This window comes from Nelumbo lutea, chromosome 8, assembly GCF_056320005.1.
Source record: "Nelumbo lutea isolate HS-2025 chromosome 8, American lotus-T2T, whole genome shotgun sequence".
Lineage (NCBI taxonomy): Eukaryota > Viridiplantae > Streptophyta > Magnoliopsida > Proteales > Nelumbonaceae > Nelumbo > Nelumbo lutea.
The window spans coordinates 36,196,599-36,210,228 of NC_142691.1; the positions used below are offsets into that span (position 1 = coordinate 36,196,599).

A 13,630-nucleotide genomic window follows, 5' to 3' on the forward strand; every position below is an offset into this window, starting at 1 on the left:
ACTCTACGCACGCCTGATCGGGTCCGCTCTGAACGCTGCCCCTAATACATGCAAGCCCGCCATTGGGCAGGGCCACATGCGCCTAAATCAATTATTGTCTTCTTATGTAAGAGCAGACGCTACTGTTTTGTTTTTTCAGAAGTAAGATTTTGAATGGAGTCTGTAGACCGAAACAGACTCTTGACTACCCTTAAATTAAATGGGTTTATTTTTTCTTCCTTGGGATTGCTTTTTCTTCTTTGGATCAGAGATTGAATGCATACTCTCAAACCGACTTAGTTTTTTGTCAATGATTCCTGTGCTGCTAGCAATAGATTGAGTGAAGGGCAAAAAGTCTGGTTTTTCCAAGTGGTAGTAACTGCCAATGGCTGATGAATTTGATCCAATATTAGTGGTTCTTTTAGAAATTTTGAAGGGTGTTGAAGGCCAAAATAGTCTTTTTACACATAACGGTATTCTACCAGGGATATAAGTCTTTTGCCTTATATCAAACGTTAACTTAATCAGAATATGTTGTAGAAAAAAAAATAAATAAATAAATCAGAATATAGTTTGCGTAGATTCTGTACACCTTTAACCCCTATCCATTAGTCTGATACTGAATGGATCAAAGGCCAAAAGGATTCAACAATGAACAAGTCCAAAACAACCAAATAGATCCACCTGATCACCATCAAACCCTTCTCTCTCTTTCTGTCTCTCTGTTAATCACGTTAGAGTTGGATAAGATAAAGAAGAATGGCTTTTTAGGTTGCATTTGGCATTCCTTATTTTAAGGATTTTATCTCCTTTTTACAGTAGGGACATTTTAACAGTAAAAAGGAGATAATCGTCCTTAAAATAAGGAATGCCAAATGCAGCCTTATCAATCACCACCTCCATTCCCACGATCGAAGAGAACCAACCAACAGAAGCCATGGATTTCCTATCTAAAGGGCTTCTGGCCTATGACATTTCCATGTGGATCATAGTTGCAGGTGATGAACGTATCTCCACTTCTACATGTCACCCTACCACACCCAACGTACAAGCTCTGCTTCCAAATTATCTGTGTGTAGTGTAAACAGTCATGGTTCTGAACACATGTGTTGCTCTGGTAGTTGTAGTACTGCTTCTCAGCTGCCCATTCCTTGACAGCGTCTGCAGATTTCCAATCTCTTCCACTCCCCCAAAATATGTTCTCCCCATAGTTGGAGTTGGAGTGGATCAATGCACAATCATCCCTTCTCTGATTGGCCCACTGGTTCGCATATCTCGCCAGCTTCTCGCTCCATTGAAGTGGCCGGAGTCCTAACTTGGCGCGTTCTCGGTTATGGGATGACAGATATTGCTCAACTGTGTCAGCTGGAGTTCTTAATACTTGCAGAGCTGATGATGTGATGAAGCATGGAAGCGAGAAAGAAAGGAGGAGGATTCCTAAGAGACCACCTGAAACTAATTGTTTGATCTCCATGGAGAAATAATACTCAAAGATTAAGTTTTATGATGTGGGACTAGAAGGGGTTCTGAGGTTTATATTGCAGGTTCCATGGAAGAATTATTCTGCTTGTCCCAAAAGGATCTGTCTCAATTATTAAAGTGATCTATTAAAGATGGAATCATTTCACATGATGGTTTCCAGGGTGGAGGTGCATGGATTCTTTTGGGTTTTGACTTAACTTCCAAAAGGGCTCCCAATCATTTGAACAACTAATGGATGGGATTATTGAGATTAGTTTATTAGTAATTAATGCAGTTTAGAAGAGAATCTTTGCTTCATTTATGAGGAGTGATCAAATTGCCATTTTCTATGACCAATTTGTTGGTGTGGGTGAGCCATAAAGTTTATCTAGAGTATCGTCGAGGTAATGGACTAAATGGGTCCTGTGAATTGTGGTCACCCAGTTGGATTTTTGAATCAAATTTGAACTGGGTTCAGATTTGAAAATTTTGTGAAAATTGAGTTGAATCAGGTCCATGGGCTTTCACGGGAAGTAGGCCAATGCTGGAGATTCATTTCAAAACCCAGAAAAGATCACTGGGTCACCTAGACGGTTCTCGGGCCAACCGGTCCTATCGTCCGGTCCAGTCCGGTTTTCAAAACCATACATTTAGGTATCATGTATTTCCAGCTTCATAGATTTCTTCCCATAAACACATTTCTCATACAAACACAAACTTAAAACAACAATAAAACATAAACCCTATTGCAAACTGCAATATATAGAATATCACTTTGCCCATACATCAACAAACTTGAAATTTTGGTTTTCAAATCTGAGAATCGAATCTGATAGCTGAAATACCCTAAAACGAAAATCAGAAAGGAAAAATGAACCATGATCTAAATAACCGAACTAAAAACTGAAACTAAATTTCGGTTCAGTTTTCCAATTTCAACGGAAATATGCTCACCCCATACTAAGTAATGGTACCCAAATATCTTTACAATGCCCTTTCCCCCTACCAATAAATAAATAAATAAATAGGGTTTTTTATTGTCTATTCCACCTCATAAACTTTTATGGGTTTGTACAGTTGGATAGAATAGTGTTAAGTGCGGAATTAATGAATCAAACTTGAAGAGGGTAGTGAATAATAGGTGGAATTGGTAGTAAATAAAAGAAAAGAAAAGCCAATAAAAAATTCTGAAGCAGATTGAACCATAAATTTCTCTAAATAAAATTAGAAAACAATTTAAAAAAAAATGAAAAATCCCTGACGACTTCACTTTTTTTTGTTTGTTTCTTGCGGCTACACAACTAGGGTAGCTCCCTTCTCATCTATGATATTTTATAACAAGTAAATCAGATCAAACGCTACCATGTTAGCAATCACCACTTCATCACAATCCCATTTAGGGTTTCGATTATTCTGCCAGAAGCTGGGGTATGATTGCCAACTCAAATCCATTTAATGAAAGCCAATCACTGTCCCCTTATCTCCTTTATACTTCAATGATCCAATTCCAAATTGACATTTAAGAGAAAGGGGGGCCAAAACCAAGCTGTAATCTAGTTTTTTGATAGTTGGCTGCCAAGTTTTTCTATGAACTTTATCACATGGGGAGTGATTAAAGAGCACCAGCATATGCATAATGGAGCTGTCAATTCTTGAAGGAAACCAATGAGAATCCACAGGCAGAATGTGGGTATCAAGTAGCTGATGAAATTGATTAAAATTCAATATTGTAGCTTCATTTTGGATCGTTGATTCCTATTGTTTGCTCTTCAAACCTTCCTCCATTATGTTCTTCCTTTTGATATGGCTTCTATTTTTGAATTCTATTTAGACAAACAATCAACCACAAATTCCAACTCTTTTACAGTCCATTACACCTCTTTGACTCCCTTGCAAAATCTCCTGGTTCACTTATTAGGTATCTGATTCCAATTCCGCCCTTCTATAATTTAACTTTACAACTTATCATGGACCCAGGGTAATGGCCCAAAGCTCAGCTGCCTTGGATGCAAATGGCTATCTTAACCCTGGCCCTTTTGACCACCCAACCCATCCGCTTCAAAACTCACCCATACCCACCAATTTCAGCAGATGGGTTATATGGGTCAAATCACCCATTAGGGTCAGGGTGGGTTGGGTTGAGGGTACCCATTGGGTCAAAAAGGGTTAAGGTCACTTGGGTCAAGGAGAGGGTCGAGTGAGGGTAAGGGGAGAGGGTCGAGAGAGAAGATACTGCAAGAGTTAAACAAAGATCTCTGGTTTTTTCTCAGTTCTCAGTCGAACGAACTTCCACCATCGAAGATTAATCCATATGTGTCATATATATCTTTGTTCTTTGTTCCACTAGTCATCAAATTGAGCATCAAAGCATCAGGGTTTCACAGTTCTCTCAACTCTCTGTGAGTTCCGTCATTGAAGCAAGTTTGTCCTCTTAGCTTCAACGCCATTGTTTCTCGCTGTGTCAATGTTTTCATCGCTGTTGTTTCTCAGAGTTCTCAAGTTGTGTGTACATCAGAGCTTTAGATAGGTAAATCTTCTGACATTGCTCATCTTCTTTAATATCATATATTTTATTTAGTGATTGGCATACTGAAGTAGAAAATCAAGATGGAATCATTTTCTTTAATCTCAAATAGCTGTTTTTTATTGAATGGTTTCTAGTTTCTACCTAGTATTTGATTTCAGATTGAATGTATGTAACAGTAGTGTTTAATCCGTTAATATTTGAATTGACAACCACCGGATAAATTGCATATAGTTTGGCATTGTTTTCAAATGGAGAAGTGTTTTGACGATCTGGTCAATACAAGCCATACTTGGGCAAGCTTTTTGACAAATGCTGCTATGTATTTGCCCTGATGCTCTGCAAGCACCAGCTCTGTCCCACTTGGCTCCCTTGTGCCATCACCAGCAAAAAAGCCAGCACCATATGGAGAACCTCCTCTAATGGAGTCCATTCTGAACATTCCAGTTCCAAAGGTGTACCCAATAGGAATAAAGATCATCCCATTGTGGGCTAACTGGGTGATTGCAGTCCAACTGCATATAAATATGTCAAGTGACCATTCTATATTCACTTTGCAATTTTTCTTAAATATGTATTTATTTGAATTATCACCAAATGGCATTAAGTTTTACTAGTTATGGTTCTGTGAAACCCTCGTTTATTCTCATGGCCCCTGTTATAGTCTCATTCTCATATTTGAAATATTCATAACAAATTAAATAGCCATTGTCTCGTTCTCAATGAAAAGAAATTTTCATTTTGACCCTGACCCTAGCACATACAAAAAGTAACAAAATCCATCACTAACATGTGATACCTTTCATCATCTTTGCTGAACCAACAGTGCAAGAAAATAATGAGACTAACAACCTTTTTTTTTGGATGGTTGTGGGGGACAAAATCAATTTCCAAATGGCTCAACAATCATTAAGGCAGAGTGAGAGGGATGAGACTCCAATATGAAAGGAGACCCCCAAATTGCCAAAAGAAATGAGCTTTCTAAACCCAAGATTTGGTTTAATGAAGAAAAGCTATCAAAAAGTTCAACCACTCAAAAACATTTAAATTTGGAAAAAAAATTGAATCAAATTTAACATAAAAATGATAATTACACATATGGAAAAGGAATTTACACTAGTTTGATCCAAAATCCAAATAATGAGAGTGCAGAAACTATGGACTTTGATGGCTGCTCAAAAAGGGGGGGGGTGTTAGACGGTGTATTCCCTTAGCTTTAATCATATTGATGTACAAATACATTTATTGTAAATAAAAAAAAGTACATTATTGTTTCATGTTGATGTTGATATGTTTCTGTGAAATTACCCCTTAAACTAGACACTTATGAGATTTTTGTTAGTTTAGAATGTTCTCAGCCATTGGATAGATTTGGGGAGTTTATCTTGCCAAAGTTGACATTGATGTGTTGTCAAAGAAGTTGGGGTAGTTTGTCTCAGCTACTAGGGTTAGACCTAAAGCACATAAAGTGTATATTTGGTTGAAACACTAAATCTAAACCATTTTCCAGTTATGCCCTGGACCTTGGAGATTGATGGAAAAAACTGAAAAATTACACATAATCCCTAGACTTGATTATGGTATTGCACTAAATGTCAAATTTGGCTATCTTTAATATGCCAATCAATGAGATCTATTGAGGATCAAAACCTGGGTATGTTGGGGTAGTTTAAGAATTCATTTAAGTGGGTGATCATAGTGATAAGATCAGCCCCTTTGTTGGACAAAGTGAATGATATCTGGTTTAGTTCATCGACCCGAATGATGAATAAAAAAATCAAGATATCTATTCAATACATTCAACTATTTTCTTCTTTTCTAGAACGAAAGAAAATAAATAAAAGTTCATGTTTCAATGAATCACATGTAGAGATATTGATAACACACATGAAATTAATGGTATTTCATAACTAATTGATTGAGCAGCAGCTTGTAGACCACCTAAAAAGGAATATTTATTATTCAATCCATGTCCTGACATAAGAAGTTCAATAGGAGCAATACTTGAAATGGAAATCCATAAAAAAACACCTATACTAAGATCGGCTAGAACAAGGTGATAACCAAAAGGAATTACTGAATAACTAAGTAGAATTGATATGACCTCTATAGATGGTCCAATACTAAATAAATGAGCATATCCTCTAGATGCGAGAAGATCCTCTTTGAAAAGTAGTTTGATTTCATCCACTAGAGATTGAAGAATTACCAAAGGGCTAGCGTATTCAAGTCCGATATATTATTGTATCCCTATGGATATTTCACTTTCTAACCACACAATTACTAGTACCCCTATTGTGATTCCCGATATAAGAGTCAAAATAGGGACAACCAACCATATGAGCCCATAGACCTCTTTTAAGGTTTTGATCTGGAAAAAGAATTGGTAACTTGTGCTTTTGTTGTATCAATTATCATTTCAATGATCAACTTCTCCTATAATGATATCTATACTACCTAGTATCGTCATAATGTCAGCCAATTTCATTCTTTTAATTAGCTGAGGAAGAATTTGCAAATTAATAAAACCTGGTGGACACTCTCTATAATGGAAGCATAAACTACCGGCAATGGATTTCAACTATGTTTGAGATTTGGTTTTGCAATATATATATATATATATATATATATATATATATATATATATATATATATATATATATATATATATATATATATATTATGTTTTATGAAAAATATTTGCAAAAATGTTTTAATTCGTAGGATCCATCCGAGTAGAGAGTGTGACACTACACCATGCAGCCAAGGGAAATGTCCTTCCCTATCAAGTAGTGTTTGATCATTATGGGCCAAGAGATTAAGTGTAATAGATCATTACAGGGTTGATTACTTGATGGGCTTTATCTTACTTAAGTCCATTATCCTTAGGTCTCTTCTTCTTTTGTTTCCTAAGAAACCCTAGATCGACTAGCTTATTTGGGACTGATAGAGATCAGTTTTCCTTAGATTTTTGTAAGAAAAATCCAAAGGAATTTCGTACTCACCTCCCTAGTTAAGCAGTTGAATTGCAATTTTGCTAAAAACTGCGTTGCTAAACCGGCTTTAGGAGTACACTGTGCCATCTAAAGTGGAGGTTGGTTTTAGGACTGATTTCAGGAGTACATTGCGTTGCTAAAAACTGATTTGCAAGAAAAATCCAAGATGTTGGATTGCAGTTTTTCTGAAAACTGCGTTGCTAAACTGGCTTCAAAAGTACACTGTGCCATCTAAAGTGGAGGCTGGTTTTAGGACTGATTTGGGCATGAACTTCCCACCTTGGGATCTGCGTTTGTGGTATCCGTATTATGTATACATTTATCTCTTTGTTTGGTTTCAAATTTGGTCCGGTTCAGTGCAAGATCGATCCTAAAAAATGTAGTTTTTCGAAACATAGGGAATTTGGTTCCCGGAAGGATTATGAAATTTTTGAAATTTCACCCGGCCATGTAGCATGGTTCGTCCACTCGCATGATGGATCCTAACCCTTCCTTCAATGGTACCAGAGAACTAAGTTAAACCCTTGGATTGAACCAAATCATATTTGAACCAAATCTTAAATCGATAAGAGCTAGTCCAGCCGATTTGAGCAATTAGTAGAAAATTCTGAGAAATTGGTTCTCAAAATGGGTGAATGGCCTGGAATTTTGATGAATACATTCTAATATATTATAGAATGTTGACTATGGTGAAGGTATGACTTTCGTAGTAACTCGCCATGAAAGATCTTGGAGAGGCCTCTTATGTCTTGGGACTTCGTCAATAGATATAACATGTAAAACTCCAAGAAGGAATTTGTTCCTTTAAGGCATGAAGTCACTTTCTTCCAAGGAATGTCACCTAAGACCCCTGAGGAGATTGAGGACATGAAAAAGGTTCCCTATGTCTCAGCTGTAGGGAGCATCATGTATGTTATGTTGTATACTCGGCCAGACATTGCTCAACCTGTTAGTGTTGTAAGTAAATACCAATCTTACCTAGCACAAGAGCATTGGACTGCTATGAAAAACATACTAAAGTGCCTATGGAGGACTAAAGATTATTGTCTTGTCTTCAGTGGTAGTTCACTACAGATGGTCGGGTATATTGACGCTGACTTCCAACCTAACCTAGATGATAGAAAGTCTATATTTGAATATTTTAGGACCCTATGTAGTAAGAAAAATAGTCCACGGCCGAGGCCAAACACATTTCCATAAGTGGGGCTACCAAATAAGTAGTATGGATGAAGAAATTCATCTAAAAAATTGGAATCCTACCATATAACCCATTCCACTATTGTGTGACAACACAGAGTGTATGGGAGATTGTTGGTAGAGGGGACATCCAGATTCAAATAGCATTAGCGGAGAATGTGGAAAATCCATTGACTAAGCTACTAACACAGAAAGTGTTTAAGAAATATGTGGACAATATAGGACTGAGGCTTGTATCCAATTGGACCTAAGTGCAAGTGGGACCTGTTAAACAATGTATGCCCTTAACTCCAACCAGATTGATGTACAAATACATTTATTGTAAATAAATAGAAGTACATTATTATTTCATATTGATATTGGTATGTTTCTATGAAATTACCCCTTAAATTGGACACTTATGAAACTCGTGTTAGTTTAGAATGTTCTCAGCCATTGGATAAACTTGGGGAGTTTATCCTGCCAAGGCTAACACTGATGTATTAACAAATAAGTTGGGCAGCTTGTTTCAACTGCTAGGGTTAGACCCAAAGCACATGTAGTGTGTGTTTGGTTGAAATACTAAACTCAGACCATTTTCCAATTATGCCCTGGACTTTGGAGATTGATGGGCAAAATTGGAAAGTTGCACATAAACCCTAGACTTGATTATGGTATTGCACTAGGTGCCAGATTGGGCTGTCTTTGATATGCCAATCAGTGAAATCCATTAAGGGTCAAAACCTAGGTATGTTGGGGCAGTCTAAGAATTCACTTAAGAGAGTGATTGATGTATCCGGAAGCGTGTCGTTAACCACTTCAGAACACCAGATTAGAGATTTGTAATTTTTTGCAATCCTCACATAACCTTAAACAACATAGTATGTGGTGAGGAAGGGGTCGAACCCATAGGGAAGTGAGAGAAAATTATTATTTTCTCATTCTGGACAAATAAAAAGAAAATTTCACTAGGAATTGTAAAAAATAAGAAAATAAAATCTATTAATGCTAAAATTAAAGGCTCAGAATTAAACAAGACAATAATTAAAATTCAGAAATTAAAGGAGTATTGAAATCAATAGAAAAAATAAACAAAAGTGATCCAAAATTTGGATCCAGTGGCGGTAGCTGCAAATTGGATGGACAGCTTATAGGAACCCCTCTTGACAAGCACTGGGCATCCTTCCCTTCTTCATCCCTCGAACCCCTCTAGACACCTTAACTTGAACTAGACAAATTCGTATATGCAAAACGAATAGAATTTAAATATAAAGGAGTGCTGGAATAAAAATAACAAAAATGAAAATAAAGAAAATAAAAAGACGGTTGATCAGATTCAGTGGCGATAGTTGCAGCTTGGTTGAAGAACTTGCAGAAACCCCTCTTGACAAGAACTAGGCATCCCCCCCTTTTACAACCCTTGAACTCCTCAAGAAACCTTAGCCTTGTGAACTGGGTGAGTTGACCAACCCCTTCTCCAGGGCCCCTGGGGTCCTTTTTATTAGGGGTGAGCATTCGGTTTCTTCGATTCAAAATCGAATCAAAAAAATCAATTTTTTTAAAACTGAAATATTAAAATGAAAACCGAAACCAAAACCGATTTTCAATAAAACCGAAATAACCGAACTAAAGTTTTTGGTTCGGTTATTTCTGTTAAAAACCAAATTTAGTTATTATTATACATTATAACCTATAATATATGTTACAAAATTTAATTTCATTATAATAGATTATATATAATATATTAATATATAGATATATAGCATATTATATATATTAAATATTAAATATTGTATATTATATACTATATATTATATATTATATATTATATAATGAATTTTAGCTAATTCGGTTTTTACGATTAACCGAATTTCTCAAAAATCAAAAAAACCAAAACCAAAATTTTTGATTCGATAATTCGGTTTTAACTTAATAATATTGACCCCTACTTTTTATGGACAAGGGTGGACATAACTAGGATTAGAGAGAAAGAGGGGGGCGGCTGCTAGGTAGGTGCCCATGAAGGTTATGATGGTTCTAAGGTGATCCTAAGGCTGAGAAGAAAAGGAGAGGGCACCCAATATTATGTAGGGCTGAGATTTGGGCAACTAGAAATGGATGGTGGAGATTGAGGCACCTAGGGTTGAAGGGTGGAGATTAAAAGGAGTGGGTGGTGCCCTAGAGTGGATGGATGAGATAAAGAATAGAATAGGGGGGGCGAGATCTAGTGGCTAGGGGTTGAATGGTGAGGATTAGAAGTTAGGTGGTGCCCTAGGGTTAGAAAGCTAAAAAGAGAGTGCCCTAGAATGAATGGTGGAGATTAGAAGGGATGAAAGGTGGAGATTTAGCAACTAAGGGCAGCTAGGGTTTGTTAAGGATGAAAATAATTAGTTAGAAGGAGCCCTAGGTTTTTCTAAGGAGAAGGAAGCATGCTAATACAGTAAGAGGGGCGCCATTTTGGGTTTAGCAAATAGGAGGCACCCTCCTATGCTCAGTTTTTCACAAAATCACCCCCTCTCTCAATTGGACTTTACACAAACTTCCCAAAAGTTGCACTTTAGACATGAAACTTTCCCATTTTTTCACAAGATTTGCACAGAGACCCTCAAAGGTCACAATATTGAATTTAACTGGGAAAATGGAACATTTTAACTATTCTAAGGCCTAAAATACCCTTGAACTGATGCCCTTAAGGCATCAAAATATAGAGTTATCAGTGATCATAGAGATAGGACGACCCCTTTGTCAAACAAAGTGAATGATAGGATTTACACTCTCTCTGATGGAAACCTAAACTGTTGGCAGTGGATTTCAATTATGTTTGAGATTTAGTTTTGCAAAATATATTTATATGGGCAATGTTTGATCATTATAGGCCTAGAGGTTAACTGTAAGAGACCATTACAGGACTGATTACCTAATGAGCTTTATCTTACTTAAGTCCATTATCCCTGGGTTTTCATAGGATGGATGAATTCAATGATCATTTAAGTGTAAATGTTGGGCCTATTTAGAGCCCAGATCCAAATTAGATTTGGATAAACTACTAAATTGATTAGGAGAAGTGCTCCATAAAGAGATAAAGATAAACTCTCTTATTCTTTTGTCTCCCAAGAAACTCTAGTTCGACTACAACTTATTTGGGACTAATAGAGATAAGTTTTCCTTTTATTTTTGCAAGAAAAATCCAAAGGAATTTCTAGCTCACCTCCCCAGTTCGACCCAAGAAATTGGGTTGCAGTTTTTCTGAAAACTACATTACTGAATCGGCTTCAGGAGTACACTGTGCGATCTTTAGTGGAGGTTGGTTTTATGATTGATTTGGGTGTGAACTTCCACCTTGGGATCTACATTTGAGCTATCCGTGTCAGGTATACATCTCCCTCTTTGTTTGGATTCCAATCTGGTCCAGTTCAGTGCAAGATCGATCATGGAAAATGCAATTTTTTGAAACATAGGGAATTCTATTCTCAAAAGGATTAGAAAATTTTTGAAATTTCACCTTGCCATGTAGCATGGTTCGGCCATCCATATGATGGATCCTAACCCTTGCTTCATTTTGAGGTGAGATTGGAGAGGTCATTAAGGTGTTATGCTTCAGGCCTAATATGTGATAGAAACTATGTACAAGGGGTTGGGGATGCTTTTGATTGCTAGGGAGATGATGTGGGGCATGAGATGATGACTGAAGTTGATAGTGAGTGTTGGGTCTAGAAATGAAAAATAGTATGGGGACCTACCAAGACACCAACTCTAAACCCACGCTCTTATGAATCTATGATTAAGAGCAAAGTGATAATGTGAGCTACAAACTTTTATCCACTCATCCACACCTCAGTTTTACTTTACCTCTATTCAATGTTAACTATATATTTCTATTTTGAATCTGCTGAACAGGGACTAATTCTTGTTCAGTTCTTCTTACATCCTAAATACAACAGACCATCATAAATTCACAATTGTGGAAGGGTGGCAAGGTAACCAAACCCAAACAATTATGATAACACTTTGTAAAATTGGAATGCAAATTAACAATGAAAATTTGAAATGCACATTTATTTCAATCTTATTTGGGGGAAAAACACTTAGTTTGTATAATTTCAAATTAATAAACAATTTCTTAGAAATGGATCTAGGCAGCAGAAGAACAACCCAAATGATGTTTGGTTTACCCATGAATTCTTTTTATCAGCGCTATCCATGAAATTTTTCACTTACGCCACAAACTGATTTCATTGTCATCTTCAACTTAATGTCTTTATGCTATCTACTTAATTTTGCTCATGGCTACATATAATGAATGCTATTTTTGTATTATTTCTCTTATTTCTCATACACTTACAATATGAAATATGTATTTTTTTCTCTTTTCCATACACCTAAATTGTATGTTTGCGTGCTTTTTGTAGGTTTTGTTGAAAATGTGAGAAGTCTCGAGTTCTACTAGTAGAAAAATAAGTTTTTCAAATGTATGGGGGGTTTGAAAAGTCTCGAGTTCTGTGAGAAAAATATATTATAGATTCTGGTTATGGCACATCCAATTTGAGACGGCATAGAAAAGAGTTTTTTTGCAAATTTTACTATTTTTCTACAATTTTCTACTATTTCTTACATTTCTTCAATTTTGTGATATTTTCTGCAATTTTTGCTATTTTTCTGTAATTTTCTACTATTTTTCTGAATTTCTGCACTTTTGTGGTATTTTTCTGTACTTTTTTGCTATTTTTATACATTTCTATAATTTTCTGCATTTTTTGTAATTTTTTAGTATTTTTATTCATTTTCTGGTATTTTTGTGATTTTTCCGCAATTTGCTGGTATTTTCTACATTTTCTGCATCTTATGTAATTTTCTGCTTATTTTTTGCAATGTTTGTAAATTTTTGGTATTTTTTGTAATTTCTGGTATTTTGTCGTATTTTTTGCTTTTTTTGCATTTTCTGCATTTTTCTGGTATTTCCTAATTTTTTGCAATTTTTTTGTTTTTTTTTGCATAATTTTTTCAAATTTTATGGTATTTGTCTACATAATATTTGTAATTTTCTGCAGTTTTCCGGTATGCTCTACAATTTTTTTGCAATTTTCTATTACTTTTGTATTTTTTTGTGAATTTTCTAAAATTTTTCTGATTCATTTCTACATTTTTCTGGTGTTTTCGTGCATTTCTACATTTTTCTGGTACTTGCATTTCTATAATTTTTTGGTATTTTTTGCATTTTCTGATACTTTTGCAAAATTTTGGTTTTTTTTGCATAATTGTTTCAAATTTTCTGGTATTTTTCTACATACTTTTTGTAATTTTCTGAATTTTCTACAGTTTTCTGGTATGTTCTACAATTTTTTTTTGCATTTTTCTGTTATTTTTATATTTTTTTGTGAATTTTCTAATTTTTTTTTATTCATTTCTACATTTTTCTGGAGTTTTCATGCATTTCTACAATTTTCTGGTACTTTCTACATTTTGTCTGATTTTTTCTACAAATGGTTTGCAATTT

At 35.6% G+C, this 13,630-nt stretch overlaps 1 pseudogene; it reads right to left on the reverse strand.

Moving 5' to 3' along the window:
* Positions 1-511: 511 nt before the first annotated feature.
* Positions 512-1,490, reverse strand: LOC148843825 (pathogenesis-related protein PRB1-3 pseudogene; annotated as a pseudogene).
* Positions 1,491-13,630: the final 12,140 nt, after the last annotated feature.